Source organism: Sminthopsis crassicaudata, chromosome 3 (genome assembly GCF_048593235.1).
Source record: "Sminthopsis crassicaudata isolate SCR6 chromosome 3, ASM4859323v1, whole genome shotgun sequence".
Lineage (NCBI taxonomy): Eukaryota > Metazoa > Chordata > Mammalia > Dasyuromorphia > Dasyuridae > Sminthopsis > Sminthopsis crassicaudata.
The window spans coordinates 377,625,381-377,641,448 of NC_133619.1; the positions used below are offsets into that span (position 1 = coordinate 377,625,381).

At 34.3% G+C, this 16,068-nt stretch overlaps 1 protein-coding gene across 1 annotated transcript in view; it reads left to right on the forward strand.

The window, feature by feature from the left end:
- Positions 1-16,068, forward strand: part of THSD7B (thrombospondin type 1 domain containing 7B) — a 1,297,161-nt gene that overhangs the window by 702,649 nt on the left and 578,444 nt on the right. The gene's annotated exons all lie outside the window — the stretch shown is intronic.

Here is a 16,068-nt window from a genome sequence, read left to right on the forward strand (position 1 = left end):
TAGTGATATATAAAAATGCCGAGGATTTATGTGGATTTATTTTGTATCCTGCCACTTTGCTGAAATTTTGAATTATTTCTAGTAGCTTTTTAGCAGAGTCTTTGGGGTTCTCTAAGTATACCATCATGTCATCTGCAAAAAGTGATAGTTTAATTTCCTCATTTCCTACTCTAATTCCTTGAATCTCTTTCTCGGCTCTTATTGCCGAGGCTAGCGTTTCTAGTACTATATTGAATAGTAATGGTGATAGTGGGCAACCTTGTTTCACTCCTGATCTTACTGGGAAAGGTTGCAGTTTATTTCTATTGCATATTATGCTTACTGACGGTCTTAAATATATACTCCTGATTATTCTAAGGAATAATCCGTTTATTCCTATACTCTCAAGAGTTTTTAGTAGGAATGGATGTTGTATTTTGTCAAATGCTTTTTCTGCATCTATTGAGATGATCATATGGTTCTTATTAATTTGATTATTAATATGGTCAATTATATTAATAGTTTTCCTAATATTAAACCAGCCCTGCATTCCTGGAATAAATCCTACTTGATCATAGTGTATTATCTTGGAGATGATTTTCTGAAGTCTTTTTGCTAATATCTTATTTAAGATTTTAGCATCAATATTCATTAAGGAGATTGGTCTATAATTTTCTTTCTCAGTTTTCGATCTACCAGGTTTAGGTATCAGTACCATGTCTGTGTCATAAAAGGAATTTGGTAGGACTCCTTCATCCCCTATTTTTTCAAATAATTTATATAACATTGGGGCTAATTGTTCTTTAAATGTTTGGTAGAATTCACATGTGAATCCATCTGGCCCTGGGGATTTTTTCCTGGGGAGTTGATTAATAGCTTGTTCTATTTCTTTTTCTGAAATGGGACTATTTAAGCAATTTATCTCCTCCTCTGTTAATCTAGGGAGCCTATATTTTTGGAGGAAGTCATCCATTTCACTTAAGTTATCAAATTTATTGGCATAAAGTTGGGCAAAGTAACTCCTTATTATTTCTCTAATTTCCTCTTCATTGGTGGAAAGATCCCCCTTTTCATTTGTAAGACTATCAATTTGATTTTCCTCTTTCTTTTTTTTGATCAAATTTACCAAAGGTTTATCTATTTTATTGGCTTTTTCATAAAACCAACTCTTGGTTTTATTTATTAATTCAATAGTTTTTTTACTTTCAATTTTATTGATTTCTCCTTTTAATTTTTGTATTTCGAGTTTAATTTTTGGTTGGGGGTTTATAATTTGGTCTTTTTCTAGCCTTTTAAGTTGTAAGCCCAATTCGTTAATCTTCTCTTTCTCAATTTTCTTCAAATAAGCCTCTAAAGATATAAAATTTCCCCTTATTACCGCTTTAGCTGCATCCCAAAGATTTTGATATGATGTCTCATCATTATCATTATCTTGGGTGAAATTGTTAATTGTTTCTATAATTTGCTCTTTCACCCAGTCATTCTTTAAGATGAGATTATTCAGTTTCCAATTACTTTTTGGTCTATTTACCCCTAACTTTTTACTGAATGTAGCTTTTATTGCATTGTGATCTGAGAAGAAGGCATTTATTATTTCTGCCTTCCTACATTTAATTTTGAGATCTTTATGTCCTAGTATATGGTCAATTTTTGTATAGGATCCATGAACTGCTGAGAAGAAAGTATATTCCTTCCTATTGCCATTCAGTTTTCTCCAAAGGTCTATCATACCTAGTTTTTCTAATGTTCTATTTACTTTTTTAATTTCTTTCTTGTTTGTTTTGTGGTTTGATTTGTCTAAATCTGAGAGTGCAAGGTTGAGATCTCCCACTATTATAGTTTTACTGTCTATTTCTTCTTGCAGTTCTCTTAACTTTTCCTTTAGAAAGTTAGATGCTATACCACTTGGTGCATATATGTTTAGTATTGATATGGCTTCATTATTTATGCTACCTTTCAGCAGGATATAGTTTCCTTCCTTATCTTTTTTAACGAGATCTACTTCTGCTTTTGCTTGATCTGAGATAAGGATAGCTACCCCTGCTTTTTTGGCTTTACCTGAAGCATAATAGGCTCTGTTCCAACCTTTTACCTTTACTCTGTATGTATCTCCCTGCTTTAAGTGTGTTTCCTGTAGGCAACATATTGTAGGGTTCTGCTTTTTGATCCAATCTACTATCCGTCTCCGTTTGATGGGATCGTTCATCCCATTTACATTTACAGTTAAAATTACTAATTCTGTATTTCCTGCCATCGTATTATCCCCAGATTATGCTTTTTTCCCTTGACCCCCCTGATCCCCCTCCCCGATATTTAATTTACAGACCCCCCTTGTGACGCGCAACCCTCCCTCTTTTTTTTTTTTTTTTTTTTTTTAGGATCCCTCCCCCCTCCCTCCAAGTCCCTTCACTTATTCCCCTTTTCCTTTTCCCTTTTCCTCTCCCCCCTTTTAATGAGGTGAGAGAAAATTCTCTGAAAAACAAATATGTTAATTATTTACTCTTTGAGCCTCTTCTGATGAGAGTAAGATTCACACAATGATTCTCCCCCTCACTAAGTTCCCTCAGATATGGTGTATTTTCTATGTCTCTTCCTGGGATGTAGTTTCCCTCTTTTTATCACTCCTTCCCCTTTTTCTGAACCGACCTCCTTCCCTTTACTACACCCCCCTTTTTTTCTTTTATATCAGTAAAATCAAATTATCCTTGAGTATTTTTTATATACCCACAACAGAGTTACAGTTCTCAAGGGTTCTGTGTACCTTTTTCTGTTTCTCTTCAGTCTTGTGGATGTAGATCAAATTTTTTGTTTAAGTCTGGTTTTTTTCTTAGAAACATATAGAATTCCTCTGTTTCATTGAATGACCATCTTCTTCCGTGGAAAAAGATGCTAAACTTAGCTGGGTAGTTCATTCTTGGTTGCAGTCCTTGATCTTTTGCCTTACGGAATATCAGGTTCCAGGCCCTTCTATCTTTTAATGTGGAGGCAGCCAGATCTTGGGTGACCCTTATTGTGGCACCTTGGTATTTAAATTGTTTTTTTCTAGCTGCTTGCAGGATTTTCTCCTTTGTGTGGTAATTCTGCAGCTTAGCCACAATATTCCGTGGTGTTCTTTTTTTAGGGTCTATTTCAGAAGGAGTTCGATGAATTCTTTCCACATCTACTTTCCCTTCTGTTTCTATTATCTCTGGACAGTTCTCTTTGATAATTTCCTGTAAAATAGAATCTAGGCTCTTTTTTTGGTCATAGTTTTCTGGAAGTCCAATAATCCGCAGATTATCTCTCCTAGATCTATTTTCCAGGTCTATAGATTTTCCCAGTAAGTATTTGACGTTGTTCTCCAGCTTCTCATTTTTTTTGTTTTGTTTGACTGATTCTTGGGTTCTCTGTGAATCATTCATTTCTATTTGTTCCATCCTGACTTTTAAGGAGTTATTTTCTTCTTTCACAGTTTTTAGTTCTTTTTGTAAATGCCCAATTTCGTTTTTAAATGAATTATTTTGCTCTATTGAATTTTTTTCCATTTCCCTAATTTTTTTTTTTTGAGAATTATTTTCTTTTTCCAATTCAGAAATTCTATTTTCTTGAGACTTTTTTATCTTTTCCAATTCAGAAATCCTACTTTCCTGTGTTTTTTTAACCTTTTCTAATTCACTAATTTTGTTTCCCTGCATCTCCTGTGAATTCTTTATTTTTTCCAACTCCAATTTCAGGACATTGTTATTTTCTATCATAACTTCCCTTTCCTTGCCCCATTTTTCTTCAATCTCCCTCAATTTCTTAAGAGCTTCTTCTAGGAGAGAGTTATGTGATGGGGGGCAGGAATCGTTCCCCTTTAGGTTGTTATCTTCTGAATCTTTGCTGTTAACTTCCTCGGGGTTGGGTACCCGCTCTTTCTCTGTATAGAAGGAATCTATAGTTTTTCTAGCTTTTTTGCTCATACTTAAAAAATGTTTTGGGGTCTGTCCCTGGGGTAGGAAATTATTTACTTCTTTACCAGCTTCCTCCCAGACCGGATGGATGCAGCGGCCCCTGCGCCCGCGCTAAGAGAGAGCTCTGGGAGAGAGTTCCCCACCCCCTCCCTGGAAGTGCCCCAGAGGTGATTAGCACTGCTGTGCTTTGAGGGCGTAGAATAGTGAAGACAGCAAGAAGCTCAGCCTATGTGTCCGGGTGGGGAGTGGGTGTCTGCAGCAGGTGACGTGAGAAGCCCCTGCGCTCAAACTGGAAGTGTCTGCCAGAAACCGCGGTCCCTAGTTCAAAGGTTCCGCTTCTCTGGGACTTCCTGGAGCTGAGTTCCACTCCCTCCAGCTAAGCTAGGCAGTGTGTGTTGCCTTGGGCCGTATCCACCCACTTGTCAGTCTCTTAACTATTCTCAGGAGGTAGCTGAGGCCACACCCCCTGGTGCCGAGTCTGCCCCAGGGTGGGGGGGGGGAAAATCTAATCTGAGTTTTAAAATATTTTGGCTTTCTCTTCTGAACTGCTAAATAATTAGCAGAGAAGAGCTAACAGCCTGTGCCAGATTCCTTTACCTCAGTGGCTTCTCTGATCCCAGAGCCCTTCCCAGCGCAATGGGCGCAGTGTGCCCCTACCCCACCGTCTGTGCTGGTCTTTCTTATTCCTCCCCTGAGAACTGACCTTTCCTGTTGAAACTCCAGATTCTCTTCAGCTGGTAAGTCGTGCTTCCAGTCCTTGTGGTATCTATCAGTCCTGAGCTAATTTTGAGACTTAATTTATCTAATTGGTTGTGAGGGAGTGAGGACGTTCACTGAGTAGTGTGTTTCTTCTCCGCCATCTTGGCTCCGCCCCCCTCAAACACTTATTTTCTATATTATTGATCAAATTGTTTGATTTCTTTCCACATTGGTTTACTCAATTATGAAATTGGAATACTAATAACACCTACATCCCACAGTTATTTTGAGGAATAAATGAAAATATATTTGTAAAGCACTTTGAATAATACCTAATACATAGCAGGAAATTAGTTTATCTTAATGTAATATTAAAGGGAATGTACATGTCTTGCAAAGGAAAAAAAAGTCTACAAAGACCTTATCTTTCAACATTTTCACTTTGAGCAGATTATTTGTTCATATCTCATCAAAGTGATATTGTCAGTCATTTTAATGGACTATTGTGTCATGTGTTAGGAGATATCCTCAAAGCTACCTTGCATGCCATCTCCACATAACATGTGTAACATATCTATATTTCTTTTTATGGGAGATATCAATTTTATTTTTAAAAAATGTATTGATAACTACATTGTATATATACATGCATATGCATATATATGTGTTTATTATATACATATATGTGTGTATATATCTATATGTGTATATATATGTGTATACACACAGACACACACACATAAATATATATATATATATATATATATATATATATATATGTATGTATATCTTTATGTATTGCAGTGCATTTTATCTTAGGCATTGAAAACATTATACTGAGAAGGAATTCATAGGCTTTATCAGAGTGCAAAAGCATCCATGACTCCACCCAAAGTTTAATAATCCCTCTTTTGGATGATTTTCTTGTTATCACCATGTCTTCTGCTATTACTATTAAAGCAGTAGTCTTGGAGATAGTCTGGTTTATATGTCCAAGTTTCTAGATTAACTAGTGTGGACAAGCTGTCAAAGCATTGGTAAAGTTTTTGACATTTAATTACATAAAATAAATAGGTATATCAGTTGAAAGGCAGTTTAAATAACATTTTAAAAAATGAGAATCAAGCAAATAACATGAATTTCCAGAGTACTCCAAGGTGATGGAGAAAATAGTTGATTGAATTTAGATCTAGTGAAACATGAAGGATTTCAAAATTCTTGTGTGTGAAAATACATCAAAGCCCCAAGATAAAGTCTTGTGTATGTTTTATCCCAAATGACCTTTTGAATTATACTCCATTCAATACATAGGGATCATAGTCAGAGCTGGAGAAGATTTTAGAATCTATCTAGCTTAATCCTCTTATTTTGCAGATGAAGAAAATGAGCCTCAGCAAGATTAACAAACTTGCTTATTAGTCACATATATGATAAATGGCAGAAGATGGATATGCTCCTAAACCCTATGACTTCAGAATCAGTGTTTTATTTTGCTTTGCTTTGTTTTGTTTTTTCTCCTTTATCACACTGACTTTTTATTAACTACTTGTCAATTATGGATAAATATAAGGGAGCATTGTTTTTTGAATAAGAAGTTTTTTTATTTTTTTAATTAATTTTTATAATTATAACATTTTCTTTGACAGTACATATGCATAGGTAAATTTTTTTTACAACATTATCCCTTGTACTCCCTTCTGTTCTGAGTTTTTCCCCTCCTTCCCTCCACCCCCTCCGCTAGATGGCAGGCATTCCCATACATATTAAATATCTTATAGTATATCCTGGGTACAATATATATGTGCAAAACCGAATTTTGTTGTTTTTGTTGTTGCAAAAGAAGTATTGTATTCACAAGGTAAAAATAATCTGGGAAGAAAAAGAAAAGAAAACAAAACAAAACAAAATAACAATGCTCTCAATTTACACTCATTTCCCAGTATTCCTTTTCTGGATGTAGCTGATTCTGTCCATCATTGATCAATTGGAATTGAATTAGCTCTTCTCTATGTTGAAGATATCCACTTCCATCAGAATACATCCTCATACAGTATCATTGTTGAAGTGTATAATGATCCCCTAATTCTGCTCGTTTCACTCAGCATCAGTTGATGCTCCAAGCCTCTCTGTATTCCTCCAGTTGGTCATTTCTTACAGAACAATAATATTCCATAACATTCATATACCATAATTTACCCAACCATTCTCCAATTGATGGGCATCCATTCATTTTCCAGTTTCTAGCTACTATGAAAAGGGCTGCCACAAACATTTTGGCACATACAGGTCCCTTTCCCTTCTTTAGTATTTCCTTGGGATATAAGCCTAGTAGTAGTACAGCTGGGTCAAAGAAGTATGCACATTTTGATAACTTTTTGGGCATAGTTCCAGATTGCTCTCCAGAATGGTTTGATTCTTTCACAACTCCACTAACAATGCATCAGTGTCCCAGTTTTCCCACAGCCCCTCCAACATTCATCGTTATTAGTTCCTGTCATCTTAGCCAATCTGACAGGTGTGTAATGATATCTCAGAGTTGTCTTAATTTGCATTTCTCTGATCAATAGTGATTTGGAACACTCTTTCATATGAATGGAAATAGTTTTAATTTCATCATCTGAAAATTGTCTGTTCATATCCTTTGACCATTTATCAATTGGAAAATGGCTTGATTTCTTATAAATTAAAGTCAATTCTCTGTATATTTTGGAGATGAGGCCTTTATCAGAACCTTTAACTGTAAAAATGTTTTCCCAATTTATTACTTCCCTTGTAATCTTGTTTGCATTAGTTTTGTTTGTGCAGAAACTTTTTAATTTGGTGTAATCAAAATTTTCTATTTTGTGATCAATAATGGTCTCTAGTTCTCCCTTGGACACAAACTCCTTCCTCCTCCACAAGTCTGAGAGGTAAACCATCCCCTGTTCCTCCAATTTATTTATGATTTCATTCTTTATGCCTAAATCTTGGACCCATTTTGATCTTATCTTAGTATGTGGTGTTAAATGTGGGTCCATGCCTAGTTTCTGCCATACTTCCAGTTTTCCCAGCAGTTTTTGTCAAATAATGAATTCTTATCCCAAAATTTGGGATCTTTGGGTTTGTCAAACACTAGATTGCTATTTTTATTCACTATCTTGCCCTGTGAACCTAACCAATGCCACTGATCAACTAGTCTATTTTTTAGCCAATACCAAATGGTTTTGGTGACTGTTGCTTATTAATACAGTTCTAGATCAGGTACAGCTAGACCACCTGCATTTAATTTTTTTTTTTTATTACTTCCCTTGAAATTCTCGACCTTTTGTTGTTCCATTTGAATTCTGTTGTTATTTTTTATAGGTTTTTAAAATAGTTCCTTAGGAGTCTATTGGTATAGCACTAAATAAATAGATTAGTTTAGGGAGTATTGTCATCTTAATTATATTTGCTCGGCCTATCCAAGAGCACTGAATGTCTTTCCAATTATTTAAATCTGACTTTATTTTTGTGGCAAGTGTTTCGTAATTTTGCTCATATAATTCCTGACTCTCCTTTGTTAGATATATTCCCAAATATTTTATACTATCAACTGTTATTTTGAATGGAATTTCTCTTTGTATCTCTTGCTGTTGGATTGTGTTGGTAATGTATAAAAATGCTGAAGATTTATGTGGATTTATTTTGTATCCTGCAACTTTGCTAAAATTCTGAATTATTTCTAATAGCTTTTTAGCAGAGTCTTTGGGGTTCTCTCGGTCTGAGCTGTGTGAGCTGTCTTTCCCCTCCTGGCTTGCCTGCCCTCAGTCTGTGCCCAGTCTGTTCGACCCTCCCCCGAGTAAACTCAGACTTTCTCTGGCGAATTTCAAGGATGTTGTCTCTTGGTGATTATTTGTGGGTTTCTTTTCTGGTCAAGTATTAACTCTGAGGCTTGTCATGAAGTGAGTCCTGAGAGAAAACACGGAGCTCAAGCAGCTGTCTGCTTCCACACTGCCATCTTGGCCTGAAGTCCCTGAATAAGAAGTTAAACTAATTTGACCTTCCTTAATTTACTGGTGCTCCCTTCCTCTATAAGTCTTTACAATGATCCAGTGGTTACTTCTTGTCTTCTAAGTATGGCTAATACTTTCTCAATGCCCATTGTTTTTCTTTTGGTCACTAGATATATTACCAAATCTCCTTCCCTGTATAGATTGTTCATGATGTTCAATTTCATGAAATCTTCTTTAATCATGAAAAGCCACATTCTATGTTCTGTTTATATTGGTTTATCTTTTGTTTCAAGACCTAGGTTTGAGTTTCATGAGTATATGGATTGTGTCCTATATATCTTTACTTTTTCCATAATAATAACCTAACAGGTCACCACAATATTCTAAACATTCTTCTCTACCATTGAGGATCTTTACAAATTTTGGTAACATAAGTTAATAATATGAACAAAAACATTAATGATATATAAATTGTGAAAAAAAATTTGACTTCACTTTTTAATGAATAATAAAGTAAGTTCCAACTTTAAGTCATGGATACAAATTAGTATACCTAGTAGCTATATAATATATATAATATATATATATATATATATATATATATATATATATATATATATATATATATATATATAAGTTTTTCTGTGAAACCAAATATGTCTGAATTCTTTCTTAGAGCCAAATCTGATGAGAGTAAGAGTCACACAATGCTCATCTCCCTCCCTTCTTTACCTCAATTATAATAGTTCTCCTTTGCCTCTTCATGAGATGTAATTTCACTTATTTTACCATCTTGTTCCTCTTTTCCAGTATGATCCTCTTCTATCTCTAGTTTCTTTTTTCATATTATCATAATAATTTCAAATTATACCCATATTCTTTAAGTATACTCATAACAGAGATATAGTTCTCAAGAGTTCTTTCCTTTTTATTTTTTTATGCTTCTCGGATTCTGTGTATGGAGATCAATTTTTTTTTTGTTCAGTTCTGATCTTTTCATTAGAAATAGATGAAATTTATGTATATCATTGAATGTCCTTCTTCTTCCCTGAAAGATAATTCTCGTTTTATCTGGATAGTTTATTCTTGGCTATAATACAAGTTCTTTTGCTTTTCAGAGTGTCAGATTCCAGGCCCTTTGATATTTTAAGGTGGAAACTGCTAGATCCTAGGTAATGCTAATTACGGTTCCTCAGTATTTACATTGTTTCTTTCTGGCTGTTTGCAATATCTTTTCCTTGATGCAAGAGGTCTGAAATTTAGCCACAATATTCCTTGGGGATTTAATTCCGGGGTCTCTTTCAGGAGTTGATTGGTGAATTCTTTCAATACCTATTTTACCTTCTGATTCCAAAATATCAGGGCAGTTTTTATTTATTTATTTATGACTTATTTAAGATAATGTCTAGGTTCTTTTTTACACCATGGGTTTCAAGAAGTCCAATAATCCTTAGATTGTCTCTCCCAGAGCTATTTTCCAGGCCAGATGTTTTTCCTAGGAGATATATTATATTTTCTTCTATTTTTTCATTTTTGTTTAACTGATTCTTAGAGTCTTTTTGGGTCATTCACTTCCATTTGTTCAATTCTACTTTTTAGTCTATTATTTTCTTCAGTTACCTTTTTTTAGCTCCTTTTGTAATTGGGCAATTGAATTTTGTTGTTCATTGCATTCTTTTTTCCATTTCACAAATTTTATTTTTCAGTGAATTGGTGTCTTTTTCAATCTCTTTTGTAAGGTATTATATGCCTTTTCCATTCCTTCTTGCAATGATTTCATTTCATTTTCCCATTTTTCTTCTAACTTTCTTTTAAGATCCTTTATGCAATCTTCCAGGAAAACCTTGTGAAATGAGGATCGGCTTTATCTGGACTTACTTTGCCTTTAGAACTTCAGGTTTTAAAGTTTGTTCTTTCTCCATAAAATCTGTTACAGTGAGAGGATTGGCTTGTTTGTTTGTGTGTTTTGGGTTTTTTATTCATTTTTTAAGGCTTGAGGTCTGTTCCATGCAAAGGAGCAGCAGTTCCTTTAATTTGGCCTGGGGCATATTGATTTCCAATGTTGGCTAGGTCTGGCATTCTTCCTGGGGCTCAGTGGTTTACAATTTATCTTTTGTAGAAAATCTACCAAACCACCTGTTTGCAACCAGGACAGAGTAGCCTAAGAGGCTCACAGAAGTTTCCCAGGTGCATGGAAGCTGCCAAGCTCTGACTTCCTGCTCCAGCTCCTAACCCCAGTCTTTGCTGTGATCTGGGCTTGGCAGATTGTCCACCTTCCTATTTGAAACAGACCTGTTTTGAAATACTTCCAAAGTGTCTTCTTCTGGGAATGCATTGTGCTCCAAATATTTGTGGATTCTTTGACTTCAGAACCAATTTAGAGGCTGTTGGTTTGAGAGAAGGTCAAAGGAGGTCATAGAAAGTCATGTCTGCTCTCTGCCATTATAAAAGTCATGTTGTGAAAGAAAACAAAGATCTCTGCCCCAAAGGGGGGAAAAAAACTCAAGAAAAAAAGCATTAGTTTATATTTAGACATAATCAGGTCTTTCTCTGAGTATGAATAACATTTTATGAAGAACATTTTTTATCATATGTCTTTCAGAGTAGTTTTAAAACATTGTATTGCTGAGAATAGCAAAGTCTTTCACAGCTGATCATCTCACAACTTAATTATTACAATGTACACAGTAGGTTTCATTTTGCTTGAGTTCATGGAAGACTCTTTTGTAATAACATCCTACTTATTTCCCATACAAAAATATTTCTTTATAATCCTTATTACAATATATTCAGCCACAATTGGTGAGTATCCCCTCAATTTCCAATTATTTGTCCTGAGAAAAGAGTTGCTATAAACTTATTTATACATATAGTTTTATTTAAATCTCCTTTGGAATTTATGCCTAGTAGTGGTATTGTCAGGCAAAAAAAATGACCATATCTTTTGATCATTTATCAACTGGAAAATGGCTCTTACTATTTTTCAAATATATTTGACTCAGTTCCCTATACATTTGTGAAATGGGATCTTCAAAATTCTTTTCATAATTACTATTGCTAACTGTATTCTCCCCTTCCCCTGTTTATTCTATTTTCTATTTCATTTCACCCTTTCCTTCCTCAAAAAATGTTTTGCTTTTGACTAGTCCCTCCCTCATGTGTTGTTTCTTCTTTTACCTTCTCTTCTTATTCCTTCTCTCATCATCCTCTCTTCCTACTTTCTTTCAGGATAAGATAGATTTCTATTTTTATATTGAATATGTATGTTATTTCCTCTTTGAGCCAATTCTGATGACAGCAAGGTTCACTCACTCCCCTTACCATCACCTTCTTCCCTTCCATTGTAAAAACTTTTTTCTTGCTTCTTTTATGGCAAATAATTTACAACACTCCACCTCTCCATTTCCTTTTCTCCCAGTACATTCAGCTCTCACTCCTGGATCTTAATTTATTTTTGTATTTATTGTCCTTTCTTATTCAATTACATTTTCACATAGCTGTGCCCTCTATCTATATATACAATTCCTAACTGCTATAATAATCAGGAACTTCTTATGAGTTACAAGTATCATCTTCCTTTGTAGGGAAATAAACAGATAAACCTTGTTAAGTCCCTTATGATTTCCTTACTGCTTACCTCATTTTTTGAGTCCTATATTTGAAAATGAAAATTTCTATTCTGCTCTGGCCTTTTCAACAGGGCTGCTTGAATATCATCTATTTCACTGGATAACTTTTCCACTGGAGCATTATATTCAGTTTGCTGGATAGGTGATTCTTTGTTTCAAGTCTAGCTCCACTGTTTTGCAGAATATAATATTGTGATTCTTTAATGTAGGTGTTACTTTGTCTTGTGTTATCCCGACTGTCCCTCCTCTAAATTTGAATTGTTTCTTTCTGAATACATGCAATATTTTCTCCTTGACCTAGAAGTTCCAGAATTTGACTAAAATATTTCTGGTGGTTTTCATCTTGGGAGCTATTTTAGAATGTAATTAGAGTATGCACTCTCTGGTTCTAAAATATCAGGACAGTTTTTTCCTTGATAATTTCTTGAAAGATGATATCCAGGCTCTTTTTTCAATCATGGCTTTCAGATAGACCAGTAATTTTCAAATGATTTCTTCTGTATCTATTTTTCAAGTCAGTTTTCCCTTGGTGAAATATTTCATGTTACTTTTTTTTATTTTTCATAATTCTAATTTTTAAGGAATTATTTCCCTCAATGAGCTTTTGCACCTCCTTGCCAATTTGGCCAATTTCTTGTTTTAAGGCATTCTTCTCCAAAGAATTTTGTATTTCTTTTGTATTACTCTCATTTCTGTTTCCAATTTTTTCTCTACTACTCTTAAATGAATTTTCACAATCCCTTTTGAGCTCTTCCATGGCATGAGACCAATTCTTATTTTTCTTGGAGGCTTTGGATATAGGATCTTTGAATTTGTTTTGAGTGTGTACTTTGGTCTTCCTTGTCACCCTAGTAACTTTATATGATCAGAATATTTTTTTCTCTTGTTTACTCATTTCCCTAGCCTATTACTTGACTTTTAATTCTTAGTTAAGTAAGGTTCTGTTTCCAGGGTGGAAGGTGCAGTGCTTCAAGCTTCAGGTTTTTCAGAGATGTTTTCAGAGATCCTTGAAGGAACTTGTACTGTAAGTCAGTATTTCTACCCAGATCTGAGTATAGAAAAAAAGCAAGAATCCTGCCACAGTGCTCTTTAATTTTGTAATGAGATCTCCAGAATCAAACCCACCTGCTCTCATCATTACTGCCATGGTTGCTGCTCAAACTACTATTGATTAATGACTCCAAAAGTCCAATCCTGATTTGGGCCTTCCCTCACACCCCGTACAGCATGTCTTTTTTTCTTAGTTTTCCCTGGCCTCTGTAGTGTTAAAGAGTCTGGGAATTGCTGCTACTTCCTGATTTCCTAGGGTTTGTGCTAAGATGACCTTCAGGCCTACCCTGATGACCTCCTAACAACCTTCTCAGATACCTTAAAGCTGAAAAAAATTCTCTGCTACATTTTTTTGTGAGTTCTGACCCTTTCAGATTTTTTAGAGTCATTATTTAAAGATATTTGAAGGATATGGTAGAAAACCAGTAAGTCCCTACCTTCCCTCAGCCATCTTACCTCTGCCTTCTTGAGCTTATGTTCTGCTAGAGAAAGAGAATATAAAAATATAAATAGGTGAGTTGGGAAGTAGAGGCTGGAGAAAAAAGGGTCCATTTTTGAGGAAAAAAATCTATAGTTACAAAGTCTGAAGAGGGAGTTCATGTGTGAGATGCACCTTGAGTGAAGTGTCTGTGTCTTATTTCATCTTTGTATCTTCATCATATTGACTTTCACAGCATAGGCATACAAGAAATATTTTGGTCATGTTCTAATTGAGGAAGAGAAGCACTTGTCTAAGGTCAAGTTATTGCAACAGTTAGTGCAACAGCTGGGACTAGAACTAATAAGTCTTGACTCTTAGTGTTCATTCTAACTAATGCACGTTCTCAATCCCACACTGTTAAACATAAATGAACAATTTTCCTGGCCCACTCTGGTTGTGATGGCATAGCACTGTCTGCAGTCCTACATATTTGTTTTTCTTTTTTCTTTTTGAATTCAAGGTTCTGATTTAATAGAAACACATTATAAGAATAGAAGGAGAAAGGAAAAATACTTTGAAAATGATCTTGTGGCTTGATTATCTGCTAGAATCTCTATTACTTCTCATAATATGCTTGAAAAGTTTTATTTGTACCTCAAGGGCAAAGAGCCTGGCCTCATTTAGAAATATGAATGCAGATATTACCACTGCACTATCATCTACTTAAGACAGGCACACTAATTGTCAGCTTGTTTTATTTCCTTCTTCAAAGAAAGTGAGACAGAGAGAGAGAGAAAGACAGACAGACAGAGTTAGCAAGAGACAGAGACAAACAGAAGTGTAAAAGGAGAGGAAGAGAGAGACAGAGAGAAAAAAAAGAGACAGAGAAAGACAGAGACAGACACATACACAGACAGACAGAGAACTCTCTAGTTATTTGTTTGTTTGCTTTTTTGGGGGAATGACTATGACAGAGAATATTTTCATAAGTGTACAGTCAGAATGAGAAAGTTGTTGTTCTCTGATACTTGTACATTTCTTACCTTGATCTCAAGCTACATCACATGGTCATCTTTTATGTTCTTACTATGTAATCTTATGAGGATACGGTGAACCTAGTTTCTGTAGATGAGTTATCTAAAAAGGGGTTGATTTGACCTCAACACATCAATGAATTACATGGTATGTAATTCTTGCATTCTAATAGCTGACATCATGATCTAATTTTCCACAAGAAAGTATCTATCATTTTTCAAGCTTTTTTATTTTCAAAACATATGCATGGATAATTTTTCAACATTGACATTTGCATAGCTTTGTGTTTCAGTATATATTATCTTTTTATCTGTCTATCTAGCCCTCCTATCTTCATAATAATCATCATTTATCATTTATTTTTCATCCATCACCTACCATGGTTTATTTTCTATTATCTAAATAGATACTTAACATTTTTGGGTGCCAAAGTAGTCTGGTGAAGCCTATGGTTCCTTTTTTTTTTTTTTTTTTTAACAATAATTCATTCAAAATGCATAAAATAAAATGTCTTGGATAACAAAGTATTCCAATTATATTGAAGTATAATTATCAACTATTTTTAAATTAATAGAAACAAAGAAAGTAAAAGTATTTATCTAAACATCATATATCTATCTATCTATCTATTTTTACATCTGGAAGTTTCAAATATTTTTAATAAATAAAATGCCTCAGATTAATGTTACAACCAAATATATTGAAATAATTATCAATTTTTCAAAGTGCTTTAGAAACCAGGCTGAGAAGTCCTGAGAGATCAATCTGTTTGTCTTTATTTCATAATGATTTGAAAATATACTTATTTTAATTTCAATTATAGGATATACTTAATATCATTAAAATGATATGTGAATTTCAAATTTCCACAAATATCACATTGTCATTGAAGGAGATATCACCAGATTTGTGAATTATTACTTTGCATTTTATTTCTGAATTAGTATAGTACTTAGTTCTTTTTCCTTGATATTTTGAATACATTTCTCCCAGATTTTGGAATAAATAAGAAGTTCTCATGGTGTGGATAATTTTTGCTTGTATATTATAGACTATTGACAAATTTAAATTTGAAGGAGAAAATATATTGGCACATAAGATTCTGACAAGTTCATTTGGAATGCTATATAACTTTAACCATAGTCTCATTCCCACAATTTTGTGCAGTTGCAAATTCAGAAAATAAAAATAAAAAGAATGCTATAAACATCAACCTATATGAGAATATTATTCAGAGTGGCCCCAATTTAAAAAGAAAATTTTCTTCAGTGAAATGTCTGTGGAAATTCTACAATTGGAGCCAGAAATGCAGTGTAAGCAAAAATGATGCTTTTAGGACTAGCAGACAGCTA